The sequence below is a fragment of the Passer domesticus genome, chromosome 6 (genome assembly GCF_036417665.1).
Source record: "Passer domesticus isolate bPasDom1 chromosome 6, bPasDom1.hap1, whole genome shotgun sequence".
Classification (NCBI taxonomy): Eukaryota; Metazoa; Chordata; class Aves; order Passeriformes; family Passeridae; genus Passer; species Passer domesticus.
The window spans coordinates 15,947,946-15,964,190 of NC_087479.1; the positions used below are offsets into that span (position 1 = coordinate 15,947,946).

A 16,245-nucleotide genomic window follows, 5' to 3' on the forward strand; every position below is an offset into this window, starting at 1 on the left:
TGTGGGGTTGTTGTGACCCACGTGCAGGAGTAACTCTCCTGTTTCCTGTACTGGCTTTGCATCACCTCTGTCCTTAGCAGCTTAAGTGCAGCCTTAACTTGTCCAAGGGCAGGGGGAGCCATGTATTGGTGCTCTTCTCAGCTCCTGCTAGAGATGACCTCTTAAGCTAAGTACTTCTGGCCCTGCCTGCAGGGATGTGTGGTTTCCTTGGCTTCCAGACACCACCTGCTCCTTTTTAACTTGATTTACTTGATGCCAAGCCAAGCAGGTGTTCCCCATGCTTTTAGAGGTCCAGTAATGTGGTTTTTACTTGCTTTGAATTTGAAATGTGAAATGTGGAGAAATGGGTGCAAGCCTAACAATTAAATAATTGTTATAATTTAATAACAATTAAATTGTTATTAAATAATTTTATGTATTAACAATAATTAATTATTATTACTATTAAATTAATATTAATTAAATATTAATAATTTCTGTTGAAACTCTCTGCAGGATTATGTTGAAACTCTCTGCAGGATCAGTGCCTCAGAGAGCAATGCAGCTCCCTCCTTGGAAGTTGACTAGCAGGATATTTTTTGTGGGTTTTGATGATTATACAAATTGTTACCATCTACTTTGACTGTTTTTTTTAATAAATGAAAGCAGAAATTAAATGGAATTTCTTTTCAATTTTTTTTAATATAAGTATTAATTTTTCAGACCCTTTGAACTGAAACAATTCTAGCTCACTGAAATATTTTGCAGAAACACTTTTCCATATTTTGATCAGCCCTATTTATTACTGTTCTGAAGCCCATCTCTACCACCATCAACTGGTATGTTTATAGCCATCTGGATCACAAGTTATTCATGTTTTTAAAATTATTATTGCGTCTATTGGTGCTTTATTAACCCTTTATAAACAACAGGTACAGATTGTACAATAGCTACAAAGAGAATTGGGAGTTCAGTCCTGACCTTTTGTTCACATTCCTGGATATCACAATCACTCCAGTTTTACTATTTTATTATATTTATTTTATTTTATTTTATTTTATTTTATTTTATTTTATTTTATTTTATTTTATTTTATTTTATTTTATTCATTTGTTTCCAAACATCAGCCATCTGGGGTTTATTCCTTGACTTAGGCTAAGGAACAAATTTTTCATATTCTGAGAGCAGCTTCATTAACTGGAAGAGGTGGATAAGCAGAAGGGCCTATTGAAAATCCACACTGTGGATCCAAGCACAGCTCTCCCTCCTGTGCTGCACTGAAGATGCTCTCAGGAAAAGCAGTGGCCCCGATTGCCCCTGCAGAGAGCCTCAAGAACAGCACAATTACAGGAGCTGCTTGTGTTCTGTGGTTAAAGAAAGCTCCCCAGAGACAATGTATTGCTGTTTGATTGGAAGGTACTCGATTGTCTAACAAAGCTAGTTATCCTTGATTTAGCCAGAGATGAGAAAATGAAATTTTTATGTATCACTCCTATGAAAAAAACCAAACCAAAACAACAAAATAATTAAAGAAGTGAGACCCTCAGGGGTAAAACAAAACCAAGGAAATTATGGCAGTGAGTAAAAGTGAGCTGGAGACTTGGCTCATCTATTCCAGCTGCTGCTGTGTTTACTCAGCACAGAGGCAGACATCCACCCTGTGCCCCACACCAAGGGAAGGTACTTCCCCATTTTTGAGGGATATTGATATTCTCATTTTCATCTTTCATATTGGAAGTATCCCTTTAACACCAGAAATGACCTTGGGATATTTTGACTAGTATTGCAGAGATCAACAGGTGAGTAATGAGAAGCTTACTGTCATATTTAATCTCCTTTTTTTTGTTAAACCATAACCCTCTCATACACTCTTGATTTCAGCAGGATTCACATGGACTTTGGAATGATGCAGGGACAGGCTCTTTGCTTCTTTCCTGCATGCAGGAGCCATGAGCTTTGGTTTGAAATCCTTAGATACATAGTTGGTGCTTCTGTCTGAAGACACAGAGCTCCTCCATATTACTGGGGTGACTTTGACCCTGGTGTTTCTGTTCCTACCAACATCCTGGGTGACACTGCTGGTTTTCTTGTATGGATTAAATTGAAACTTTTCTTTGGATCATTAGAGCTGAATGATGAATTTTTACTCATGGGAAAGTTCATTTTGCAGTCACTGAATGCTTGCAGCCAATGGTCCCTGTCCCTGCTACAGTGATAAATGGAAGCTTTAAAGAACTTCCCAGGACAGACATTCATCCAGCAGCAAAGCCTCCATTTTACTGGCAGGGACTAAGTTTTATGAATTATTTTTTTACTCCCCCCCCCCCCCCCAATATCAATCACACTGCCATTGTCTTAATTTTATTCCTCTGATATGCAATAATATTTTACTTTTGAACAAGAAATGAGTGGGCACAGAGTTTTATAGGAGAGTTCTATTGAAGTGCAGTAGGAAGGACAGGCTGGAGGTTATGCTCAGCACAGCGGGATGTTGTGTGATACCCAGGGTTTGTGCTGGTCAAGGACTGTATCATACACACATGCTGACATGCTGGACGAGACCATTCAAACCTCTCTGTTTCTTTCACAATGCCTATTATCTATATTTTCTTCTCTCCAGAATATCCTGCCTGATATTTTGCCTTCCCCCTTCCTATCCATCCTATTTTCTTTAAAACAGCCCTGGTTTTGATTTTCATTCCAAAGAGCTCAATTTCATCCTGCATTTTCCCTGAACACTATGTCCACACATCATCCTAACCAACACCAGACAATTTTGATCTGCTTTAAAGTGCAGCTCAGGATGTTGTGCTTTGCAGGTTTGCCTGCCATAGGTGTTGTTTCTAACCCACAGAATGGTGGGTACCAAGACTCAGTATAGCTCATCCAAGCCTTCACTGGAGGTTTGTGGGGTAAAGGGGAACCTGGGTCAGGGCTTTTGAGCTGCACATTTACCACCCTCTCCAGGAAATTCCACTGTCAGTCTGCCATCCCTTCTGCTGAATATCCACATGCTTTTCTGGTGTGCTTTGGCTAAAAAGGAGATATTTCAAAAGCAGTCTCAGCACAGATCTTAATTTTCTGCTTTGAATTTCATTCCCTCTTGTCTTCCTGCTAGGCTGCACTAAGACCAGATTTCCTTCTACAAGGACAGAATACAGCTTCCTAGTGCCAGCCCTTATCCTTCATGAGGATTTCACATTGGAAATGTTGCTCATAAGATCCCAGACATTCTCCATCTCCAGCATTGTGCATGAGGCAGAACTTATTTTAGTTATGAATTTTATCTTATTTTAGAATGAGATCTGCATTTTCCTCTGGTTACATTGCTTGAGCTGCAGATGGTAAAGATACCTAGAACTCAGTCTGTTAACCTGATTCTGTGGTCTTTGAAACAGCTGCCAGAAACACCTGAGCAGTAGTGTTCCCCAAGAAAAATATTCTCCCTTCCTAGTGACAGTAGAGAGAAAGACCTGCTTGACTCATCTCCCTGCTTTCAGAAAATTGCCTTTTATTTTCCAGCAAATCATACAGCTCATTTTTCCTATCCAGTAGTCACACAGACAGTGCCACTCCCACAATTACTGCCAGCAGCCCGCTCAGGTGGCAGCAGCACCTGGCAGCAAATAGGTGTGAAGGAGTCGGGCAACTCACTGCATAGTTTGGCTCAAACCAGCTCTAACAAAGGTAGCACTGAGTTAGGTAATGGGCATGAGGAACTGGGGAAGATGTTTCAGCCCACGATAAAAGCCTGGGGACCTGGTTTCTATGATCAGCTTTGCTATTCCCTTCCCACCTGACCACTGCAACACATTTAATCATCCAGTGCTTCAGTTTGCTCTTCGGACAAAATCCTCTTTGTAGAGGGACCTAGGAAAGAAAGCCCCAAGAAATCATTAATCATTCATTTTCTATTTTTTTTTTCCATTTTAAATGGGATTCAAGATTCTTACCAAGTCTTTTTGGTCAAGAGATGAAGTGAACACAAAGAGTTTTAGTTGCAATTTTGATACACCAAATATTTCAGCAGGATGTCACTTCAGTCCTGCAGGCTTGGCTCAACAGCTTTTTGAACTAAGAGAAGCTTTTCCTGTTTGCATTCAGCATGATCCAGCTCCCATGGAGGAGAAAGAAGAACACCTAAACTTTTAACTAGCTGGACATTATCTCTTGCTGCTTCTTGTGCAGCCTGAGTAATCTAACTACAGGCTCTGCATTCCAGCAAGCGCCTCAATCACATTTCCACAGGACTCATGAAGCAGAAACCTGCACGTCCCTGGCAGGACTCCACAGCTGCAGTGAGTAAGCACAGCACCCCTGAGGTGGAGGGAACTTTGCCAGTGGGCTGCAGGTGAGGATTCACCCCTCTGGATTCTGAGACTTGAGGACAGAGTTGTCTGGGAGGGGAGTGCAGAGCACTTTGATACGTATCATCTCTGACACCGCAGCCAGCCATCTGTTCCGAGTTTATTAAAAGTGATGTACTCTGCTGGGAGGATCAGGAAGCATCTGCTGGTGCATTTACATTCAAATCCTCACAGCAATCCCATCCATCCTCCTTTTTTAATTAATCAAACCCACTTTTTGGTGAAGGCACACAGATAAACGCTTCCTCTGTAAATGGGAGCACATATTATGCTAATACCATTTAATAGCTAATACACAGAAAAACAATTAAGTGCAAGTAGCAGCATCTCTCTCAGGATTTAAGAAAGCTGTTCTGACAGAGATCTTTCCTGTTTAAAGGATCACCATCTAAACCTGGCTTATGCAGCAGTGCAGTTTTTCTGCTGCAGAATTGCTAATCAGCTGCTTGGGACAAGAGTGATGAACTGAAGCACACATTCTTTGTGACCCCATATGCAAGGGCTGGAGTGTGCTGAAGACCCCCCAGCAGTAATGACCCAGGGAGTTTGGAGGCAGATGCTGCAGGGCAGGTGTAAATCCTGTCTGGGTGAAGGGACAGCAATGGGATGCTCTACCCACCTGGTAGCACTGCATTGGATTGGCACAGCTTCTTTGAAAAGGTGAAGAGCTGCAGTTGTTTCTCATCACGACCAGATTCTCAGAAGGGTGAGGAGGAAAAAGGAGGTGACAAGGCTGCTGGTCTCTCTGTTAACTCTGCTTGGCATTGGGAGCCCGTGGTGGCATTCCTGCTGGTGCTGCTGCCTGCACTGGTTACCCCTGTGGTATCATTAAATGAACAGTGCTGCCTGGGGCTGGCTCCCTGGGTTCCCCCATGGGTTCAAAGCTGGCTGCAGTGGCAGGCTTGGCCTCCCAGGGTGCCACTGGCCAGGGTACAGTGGGATTTACTCAAAAGGTTGGAATCCCAGCAACAGATCATGTTTAGCTCTTGGTACAAAACCTCTCATGGTACAAAACCTCTTCTAGAAGTGGCAGCACCTCAGCATCCTTCTGTTGAGGGGGGCAGCTGCTGTGTGTGGGGAAAGGTGTCTGAATAAAAGCTGTTGGCAGAGGTTTCCATGAGACAAGACCATGGTAGTCTCCAAAGCAGGGTGGTTGGTGAGTCTCTAGGGACTGTCAGCATCCTGTTCCAAACAGACAGAAGGAAGAAATTGAACATTTGTCCTTTGTAAATTCTGGTCTATGCCCAGGGTTCATACCTGACTTACACATGGAGTGGTGGGAATGTTCTTCCAAAGTAAGTCTGAGACTCTGGGGGCACATAATGCCTCTGTAACCAGGCCCTCCAAGTGAGTGAGGGGTTTTTGTTGTGCAGGGGGAGGGATTGACCTTCCCCATTACCCTACAAAAGGGATCAATATTGTCAATGGCAGCAACAAGGGCACTGAAAAAGTGGGGACACTCAATGTTGAGAAGCCTTGGGGCTGTGGGTTGGAATTAGTGCTCATGATATAATCTCCTCTATCACTTTTATGGAGCGTAAGGGGCAGAGGGGATTTCTGTGTGCTTGGAAACTGTGTCGGTGTCTCTCTGTGCAGCTATTATTAATAGACAGCTGATACACAAATTAAATAGAAATCTTATACTTCTCGGCATGACATTTCTTGTCTTCATACTTTGGATATATCCTCAAGGCCTTTTTTAAACACAACTAGTTATTTTCTGAATCCTTTCTTACAGTTACAAACAGTAACATTGGCCGAAACATCTAGAAAATGGAAAGTGCAGTTGATCCTACCCTTCCCCAAATACATCACTTCTGGTAGACAGGGCTTTTGTCATGAAACACTCGGCCCTGTGGCAAAGCCCTTCTCCCAGGTCAGAGGCAGCATGTTTAAAACCCTGACCCTTGCTTTCCATTGGCAAACAAGGGAGTTGCAGATGCTGAGAGACCTTAGGAAGCCATAACTTACTTTTTACCTTCTGTTATTGACTTTAAATGGCCTTTTACTTATACTCTTTAATTGCAAACATCGTTGATGAATTTGCAAAGCTGAGCTCAGAGACTGGGCAAACTGCATTATGGGTTATTAGCCTCATAGTAACTGTGGAGCAAATAAATATGTGCATGAAGGGATATTTAGCAATTGTAGGGCTGGAAATGGAATTAGTGACAAGACAGAGTGATTTAAAGAGCAATGGGTCTCATTAGGCTCAGATCAGACAGCAAGAGATGTGCTGATAAGGACAACTGTCATGTGCTTGCCTCAGTGCCTCTCCAGAAGGGACTTGCTCCCAGCAGCACATTTTGAGTGAACAAATTGTTCTGTGAGCAGCAGAGGTAATGAAACCTGGGTTTTTCTAGTCCTCTCAGACAGCCCCAGCACATGGTCTGGGCTCCAGTGTCTCTGTCACTTGCTCTGTGAGTGGTGCTGGTGCTGCTGCCAGCACTCAGGCCAGTGCAGCATTGGAGTGAGCGCTCCGCAGGCACCCGCTGCTGGCTGGTGTCCCTGAAGGAGCCACAGCACACTGGGTGACATCTGGCTGCTGAGCATCTTCCCAAAGGAGTTCTCAAAAGTTGTTTTTGTGGGAATCGTGTTTTTAGTCCTGAATTGAACCTTCTGATGGAGTAAAACTTGCTGGTTTTCACCTTATCCTTGCTATTAGGTAAAGCAAGGCACGCAGCTTTCCTCTGTTTGACCCCATTGCAAAGTGAATCCTAGGAAGTGCTTTCAACTGGAACTGTCAGAGCCAGTCAAACACTCCCCAAGCTGCACAACCTACTTTATCTCCAGTGAAACTCATCTGCCACCCTCTTCTCCATTCCCCAGGTCAGTGAGGTCCCTCTGAAGTCCCCTGCCACTGGCATGACATTTGACCAGCTACTCAAAACAGCGCAGTTACCACCTGCAAACCTGGCTCTTTCACCTTCTGTCAAACCTACATGCACCTCCTTTGGAGTGTTGTTTCAGCCTTTCCTCCTTGTGTCTTTAATAAAGTTTTGCAGCTGCTTGCAGTGCAGCTCTGAAGATGTGGGCAAAACCAAAACCAGTGAAGGAAGCAGAGCAGCTCCGGATGAGCCCTGCACTGCAGGGACTTTTCCCCCTTCTCCATGAAGTGGTGAGCAATGACTGAGAGTTAATGATCCCTTCTAAAACTCTCTATCTGACTAACAGGTGACTTCTAGCCTGTCTCTGTTTCCACAGCCCCCTGAGGTAATGAGGGAAGAAGAAAAATCCATATTTTTTAGGAAAAGCCTGCTGGTATTTGAGGGGGTAGTTGAAGTGTCTGCCTGTGGACGATGCTGATGCCTGTTTGGTATTTCCTGGGCAGCTGCTTTTGATTTTTCCCCCTCATGACACAAACTGTTGTGCAAAAAGGAGAAATATCTTCAGCATGCAGTGGTTATTGAATGTATCTTTGATTAAAAAGAAGAAAAATTCCATTTCTCACAAACAAACCACACCTCCTGGAGCTGAAACTTTCCTTCAGAGGCTGCAAAAAGATTAAGTGCTGCAGAATGAAAAAATATGGGGTTTTATGTAACAGGAACATTCTTGTATCGGGGAACTCAAAGCTGAGAGCTGGTGCCTGCTTCACCTTTTATTTAATGACCTGAATAATTAGCAGAATAATCTTTTTAGAAATGCTCCAGTAGCAGTGCCCTGGTTGTTGGATAAACAATCTCCTAGAGGGGGAAAATGCTGCCAGTAATAAACAACTGGTTGAGGGAGCAGCAAGGTTACAGGCAGTCATTAAGCTGGGAGAACATTCATCAGCACATTCATGGAATCCAACAAGTCAGAGCTGTTTCATGGGGCAGGCTAAATGAGGAAAATTATTTATTAGGAGAGTGAACAGAGATCATTACATTTTGAAGCCTGGTGTTAGCATCCACTGTGGTTTCAGTCTTGCAAACAATAAAATAATTATTTTCTCTTGACAGTCATTTACTATTAAATCCTGGATATCTTGTTCTCCTTCCAGATGTTAGACTCCATTTTGGAATTTATCGAGGGCAATGACAGAGCATTCAAACCATGGGCACACCTGCTGTCCCCTCTTCCTCACACCCATCACCTTTTTCCTCTCTCATTTCAGTGCCAATTATTACCCTTCCAAAAGAATTTGCTTCAGGACTTCAGTCTAAACCAAAAAGACGCCCTGGGGTACTGAGCAGGACTAAGGTTAATATGTCTCTGAAAATTATTTCTAATATAATAATTCTTCAAACTCTGTCTGAAAGAAAATAGTGAAAGAAGTACCATGTTATTGCCACTGGAGACCAAGAGCATATTGGATTTTTTTACTGCCTATGCACCTCTGTGTGAACAAATTTTGAGAAAATACCACCTGGTACAGCTGTGAGGATCAGAGGAAGGTGGAAGATTCACTCTAAATTCACAGAGATCTCTTGTATTGACACTGTCATGGTTTCAGGTGCATATCACCCAGCTTCTCCCTGATTTTGACAAGACTGACTCCCAGAAGCATCAGGCTGAAGGGATTCCTTACAGAGCATTCAACTGCCCAGGCCTTCAGGGTGGATTAGGTAATGTGGGATCTTCCAGCATTGACAGCCTGATGGACACGTGATGTCTTACACTTAAAGGAACTTATCTAAATGTTTGTCTATCCTTGTATTTTGAAAATTGAACTCTACAGTTTTCTCCTAATGTCTGCTCTTTTCCTCAGATGAGGTTGTCCAGGATGGGATATGGAGGTGCCCCACTCTGTGGCTCTTCTGTGCAGCACTGCTATCACATTTCCCCAGCCTGCTCCCCAGTCTTCTCCATTCCAAGTCAACCAAACCTCTCTTCACACTCAGTTATTTTCCAAACTTCTCATTCATGGTGCTGTGTCCTGGCTCCTTTCCATCTCCTCTCTCTTCCACAAAGTGGGGTTCCCAAGGCTGAAGGCAGCAGTTCCAGCTGAAGCCTTGCAAGAGCAGCACCACCCTGCTGTGTCTTACAGGGAAGCAGCTGAAAGACATTAGCAAGGAAGCTCCTGGGTCACACAGACAGGACCTATGTTCCTGCCACCACCTCTGGTAACTCCCTGCCAAAACCTGTCCTTTTCCATCTTGAGCCCTGTAAGTCTTCTTAACTTACATCTGTTGGAAAGCTGTTTCAGATTTTCACCCTCTGGTACCCTTCTAATTTCCAAATCATGGGCTTTCACAGGTAGTTTAAACCAATTTCTTGATTTGATTGTTTGAATTTGGTTTGCTGGTTTTTGGATGTTTTTTGTAATTGCTCTACAACAGCTCTTCATCCCCAGGTTTTTGCTGCTATTTCCCTTGAATTTTCTTTGTGGACCTCATTGTAGCTGTACATTGATTTCCCTTTATGCTTGCAGCACTTTGCTTTTCTACTTGCCCAGTTTCATTCTGAGAATTTCAGAGCACTTTTCCTAATGATCACAATCATTTTGAATCATGACTTTACCTTCAAGCCCTAACAGCTTGGCTTTATTCACACATCTTTTAGCTGCATTCCCTTCCCCATCATCCATTCTTCCACACAGTGGTCAGACATGGGCTGAACACAGAGTCCTTCAGTCTTGCAATGCTTTGAGCCACCTTTTACTCTTACAATTTATCATGTAGGTGGATTCAGCTCTCCCAGTCAGTCTATATTGTGTTTCTCTGGTGCACACCTGAATATATTGACCAGGAAAGTGTCCAAACTTCTAGAATTAAGTCTGTTTCCCTTAACCACTGCACCAGAGAGGAAAAAAATGAAAAAAAAAATTGGCACGGTTTATTCTTGACAAATCCCTGCAGTGTGTTTCATATCAACTGACTAATCTGTACCTGATTATAAACTGAGGGTTTCATAATATGCTCTGGCAATCTTTCCAAAAATTAAAATGAGATATGTTTAAATTTCTTGATTTTCCCTGCAATGCAGGGACTAAGTGTTCCCCTGTCATTCCTCTCTTATTCCCCAGTTACTCAAAAGCAATTGTTAATAGCTTGGAAATGGCTTTGGATGGTCCTTAAGCTCTCACAGATGGATTTTGTCTGGTTATGCAAGCTGGAACACATCTCACTAATCTAAATGTTCTTTAAGCTCTTCTTTCCTTATTCTATTCCATGGCTTCAATTCTCTTGTTGAATGTTTCGGTTGTCTTCTACATCTGGTTATTGTGAAGGTTTTTAAGAAGTTTGAAGCAGAAAATGATGATGGATGTTTCAGTTTCTGCTGGGTGTCACCTCTCCAGAACACAACTTCATAAACTGTGGTGCCTTTAACTCTTTCCCTATGACTTCCTCAGACTTCCTCTCAGGACTTGAGGAAAGTGTGACATTAAAGCCATGCAATAGATACCCCATGATTGTATTAACACAAAGGATTCAGGAAAACTCTGAAGAGTCGAAGGATCTACCCCTACTCAGGCACCTCCTGTCCCTGTCTATAGGCTCAGAGCTAATGCAGACAGGTATTGATACAGGGAGCCCCTGACTGGGAATGACATGCTCTGACTCCATGATTCAGAAGGCTGAACAATCACTTTATTAAGCTGTACTAAACTATACTAATACTATATCATACTACTAAAGAAAAACTCATGACCCTTACCTGACAGTCACGACACAGCTTTGACCTACTTGGTCAATCAGTCAAAACAGCCATCACTGGTGTCCAATTAACAAATCACTCTTCAGTAAACAATCTCCATAACACATTCCACATGTGCCAAACAACAGGCACAGCAAATAGAGATAAGAATTGTTTTCTCTGATCTTTCTCACTGCCTTCCCCAGGAAAAATTCTGGGAGAGAGAATTATGTGTCTCTCTGTTCAAAGAGTATGTGAATACCACAGACATGTTTTAGGTGGGGTACATAATTTGGTGTTCTGTGTTACACACTGGCCCCAGAATGAAACCCAGAAGATAGAGGTGGGCTTCTGATGTAAAGTATGGGATGGGGTTTAGGTGTCTAAGAGGGGCATGTGAAGTTTTATAGAGAGACTCATCCCTCAGTCAGCTTGGGTACCTGACCCAAGATGAGGAGAACCCTTTATATGTCCTGAGCCTCAGACCCTGCAACATTTCCTCAAGGAAAGTGCCTAGTTGTGGACGAGAATGAGCAAGATTCACAATTTCATGTTATAAACAGGAGCCAGAGAGGTAGTGGTAGTGCAGTGCCTCTTTCTTACCATGACAATATTTAGAACATATCCTCACCTTCCCCTCCCAAAAATAGAAAGCAGTATTTCAAGGTTTAATGCTTCTCTCAGTCTGATAGACTTCAAAGCCATAACTCCCATCCCCATGAGAGTCTTCTGGCCATCGGCACCCCAGCCTCACTTTTGCCTGAGTTGTCCCCAGTGCAATTGGAGCCTGAAAAATAAGTGCAAAGGAATATGTACTTAGTCTGCTTTTTAGGGCACTGGGATGGGAGAAATGAGCTTGACCTTTCTCATTCTGTGAACACAACCGTGGGTGCTTAAAACTGTGACACAGAGGCTGGTCACAATCTTCTAAACCAGGTTCCTGAGAGTGCTGGGTTTGCATTTCACCACTTCAGAAAAAGGTGCCAGTCCCAGTGGTCTAAATCAGGAGGAGGAACTCAAGTACTTTGGAGTCAAACAGAAGCCACCTCCAGGACTCAAAAAATAAGCTTTTGCCTATGCATGGTAGAGCACCAGATGGTTTGATGATGACTTACATTTCTTGGCAGGCATACTACCACAGATGTTATTTGACACAGGTTGAGCTGATTTCACACCTTTATTTGTTTTGCTCTACTGCATGGTAGAATTAAAGGGGGAAAAAAGAAAATATATGAATGTGTTTATATATGGGTGAAATGTGGAAGATCAAACCATGAGACAATTTGAGTCCAAAAATATCTTGAGGCACTGACAACTGATGGTGTGTAAGTGGTGGGCAGGGTGGAGAGGAAGGAGAGGTGGCTTGAGCTGCCTTTGTGCCAAGTGTGGGATTTATAGTAATGGTTTGTCATAAATGGGGTCTCCAGAGCACCAGAGCAACCTGGAACCTGGCAGGTGGAGTGGATATGAGTAGAAATGGGGCTGCTGCAGAAACTCAAAGCTCCTGCAGAGAGAGGAAGACTCCATGTATGACATTTGTATCAAAAAGGGAGCAGGAGCTGGATTTAAGATGGAAATACAAGGAGATGGGATAGAGGGGTCTGCTGCTCTTTAACACACAGCAGCAGGTATGAATATAGGTGAACAGATGTCCAGGGAATATCACTGTGGGAAGAAGCACTAGTTAGACAAGTCATTCCTCCAGGTCCTAAAATGCCTCAAGGTCACTGGGTGACTTACAAAAAGGGAGCTTTTTTTATCTGATCATATGACCAGGAACCCAAGACCTGAGCCTGAGTTTGTGCTGCAGACTGCTGGTTCACACCCCCCTCTGGGAGCTCTGTTTCTCATCACGAGGAGGCTCTCACCTTCCTGTTTGGCTTCTAATACTTCTTCAGGCTTCAGCTGCCTTACTGTGGAAGCAAGGCATGTGTGTGGAGGTAGCAAGAACAATTTAAGCATGTGAGTACAAAAAAAAGCCACTTTCCCCTGGGACCCACAGCCTGGCTCCTGAGCACATCCCCATCAGCAGGGTCCCCGTGAGAGCTGCTGTGATTTCTGGCAGAGGCACACCAGCAGGCACTCCTGGGTGAGGAGCAGGTGTGGAGAGGCAGCCATCAGCTCTGGGCACACACTGTCTCCAAGCTTTTCTCACCAGGATTTTGAATCCATTTGGTAGAGAATTCAAAAAATTCACATTTGGCTGGTGTTTCTAACTTTCCTTAGCATTCGTAGCTAAAGATCTGAGAAAAATCTATCTGATTTAAAACACTCCAACTAAAACTAGTAATGCTTCTCATTAGAAAACCTGCATGAATGCTCTTATCAAGAGCCTGGGCCTCTGGTCACAAACTGGGATGCACTTCTTGGGGAAAAAGCAGAGAACTGGGCACATGTGTCAGCAACCTCTCTGAAGCAGACAGGAGAGAACTGCACCAAAAGCTTTTGTTATCCAAATAAATGCTGAAACTGCTGCTAAACTTGCATCCCAGCCACTCCCTTTGTAGCAAAGTTCAAGAGCACAATAAGAGCTTTGAGGCTCCATGGCTCAGGTGCAGAGCTATTGTAGACTCATTTATATATTACACCAGTAATAAATACAGCCTAGTAGCTTCACTCTTGCTTTGCTTCTAATAAAGTACTCAGGGCAGGATCTTCTCAGTGTACATCCACCTCATTATTTTTTATTGCATATACAGTAAATATCAACCAACATAAAGGACTGTCTAATTAAATTGTTTGCTTTATGAGTACATGTGAAATTAATTGGAGAGAGCAAAGAACTTTATTGGTTTGCAAAAGCAAAGTAACTTGATTGAATCCACCTATTGCAGTTTGTACAGACTCTATTATGACATGTTTGCCCAACAAGCCTTTAAAATTCAGTAGTCATCATACACATAAAAGTCAAGCAAACACACAAAATAATGTGGAGAAACTAAGGCAGAAATCACCTTGTGGAGTAAGTAGTTTGATGCACTTATCCCAACCCGTGTCTGATCAAACATCATGTAGCACAAACCAAGTTTTACAACAGGGGTTTTGCATAATGTTGCCATGCAGCTCCTTCCCACATGGCAAGAGAGCAGAGAGGAAACATCTGCTGATGTTTCAGACAAGCTGGTGCCTGGCAGTACTTGTGTCTCCTGGCTATCCTGCAGGTATAGGTGGCAGGGCTGGAGGTGGTCCAGCACTAGAATCATACTCTGGGAGACAAACTGTGTTTCTCCACATGCCTTTCAGAGGAAGAGCTAGAATAGGACCACCTACAATTAAAGTTGTTTGACCCTGAGAAGTTTGAATGGCCAGAGCTGCTCTGGGCTCCTGTGAAATACTGCATTGACCTCCACACTCTTATGCAAGATGTGCTGCATGTGAGGATGTAGCCAGGGCTGCTGCTGGGGCCTCACACCCCCCCCGGTGCAGTGTGACTGCTCTGAGGAGGACACTCACACTTTGTTCTTGAGCACAGCTTCTGTATCTATATCTGGCTGCAGCCTTCCCTGAGCCATGCTGGGTGTTGCAGGTGATACACCAGCAACACTAAGGAATAATGTGTTTAAAAAAGAACATCCTAATTAACTTTTTAATGCTCATTTTCCCTAGCACCAGCCTCATTAGATCTGTGTGTGTGAAATATTTGTTTAGCCAGTTGTTATTATATTGCTAATTATGAAGACTGCCTTGTTGCCTGGATGCTTCACAAGCTGCAATATCACAACTGAAAATACAAAACTATGAAATAAATCATTTCTTAATCTTCAAGATTATGTTGCCATGCTGATCCCTGCACTGCAGGTAACTGTATTTTTTGAGCAACTCAAAATGAGCTCTTGCTACACATGATGTGCAATGAGAGATTCAGGTCATATTTTAAATTTATAATTCTGAATTTGTCCCTTCTAATTTCTGAAAGCCTCTATGTCTCTGGGGCATTTTCTTAAATGGAAAAACTTTTTGCACATCAGTGATGTAATACAACAGTACTTAGGCCCTTGCACTTCTACACAACAGGGCAATCTGCACAAGGTCCCTGAAATGAAGAGTTTGTACCCCAGTCCTTGTCTCGTGGCTGAGGGAACAGGTTTCCATCCATACTGGGCCTCTGGTGATCCTGCTTCTACATCCACATCCACCAATCTGTAACCACTCTGTTAGCAAAATATGAGTGGCATTTAAAAAAGTGGGCTAAACAAGGGGAGCCTCAAACTTCTGGGCTGCACCTACACCTTCCTCTCTTAGAGATGCCTTTGGAGGACAAAATCCCATATCATCCTGCTTCTGCTGCCCCAGGGACAGGACATTAAATTGACAATTTTTGAGATTGCACTGCAAGGTCCTTTACACACATTTGCTTCTGTTACTAGCTTCAATATTTCTGGATAAAGTTTTTTCAGCAGAGTGTTTTCCCTAAATGATGTTGTCCAGCTTCCACAGGCGGAATGACTGGAACACCACAAGGGAAAGAAGATGTTGTCAGTGCACTATTTAATAGCTTTTAGACATACACAGTACTTGGTCCTTCGGAGGCTGATCCAGGCCTGATCTCAATGAAGGGAAGACTGGACTGTCAGTTCAGCTCATAAAGTCCATGTTATCCCTGCCATTCCACTCACAGATGTGTGAAACTTTGTTGAAGCCATTAGCCCCATCTGTAATAGACTTGTTTACCACCCTTAAAGCAGTTATTCCATAATTAAGTAAGTGGACAGTGATGACCTTCATCTACCCCCTGGGTATTTTCCACAAATACCCACTTCAGTGTTCAAGTAAGATAAGATCACTGACAGGGATGCTGTTTAGGAAGAGCTGGGTAGAGGGATAATACAGCCACTAATGGCTAGCAATCTTCAAATCAGAGCATGTTGCTCTAGAAAACAGCTTTTTTTGACCAGTGCTGAGGGCAAATTTCCTAGTGTGACTTAGAATGGAGTCAGAGATGGAGGAGCTTTATGGCACAAATAAAAACAAGTCACACTCCGGATAGGGAAGGGCAGTGGTCAGTCTTTGGGATGGGGGAAGGTAAATTTTTAAGAAGTGTGATCTCTTTGACTCCATGGTGCTTTGCAAGAGCAGACAACACCTTGATAACCCACTCTGAGAGTATGAGCCAGATGTGCACAAACACACACAGGGCTTCTCTGGGCAGTCCAGCACATCCACACTTTGACCAGGCTTGAGAGGTGAAGTGTCCCAGCTCTGTAAGAGCCTGACTTGGCTCCTGCACCTGACAGTGTGGTGGGGGAGAAGGTGCCCAGAGGGTCCATCTGCACCCCTGGATGTCCTTCCAGCTGTGTTTTTAATGTGACATGGGCTGGGAGCCTGTTTGAGGAGGACT

General features: G+C 43.3%; 1 long non-coding RNA gene across 1 annotated transcript; it reads right to left on the minus strand.

Moving 5' to 3' along the window:
• Positions 1-5,973: 5,973 nt before the first annotated feature.
• LOC135302714 (uncharacterized) lies at positions 5,974-10,980 on the minus strand. Its single transcript, XR_010364273.1, has 2 exons — positions 10,929-10,980; positions 5,974-10,063 (listed from the first exon to the last, which is right to left on the minus strand). It is a non-coding gene; the product is annotated as an uncharacterized LOC135302714 (long non-coding RNA).
• Positions 10,981-16,245: the final 5,265 nt, after the last annotated feature.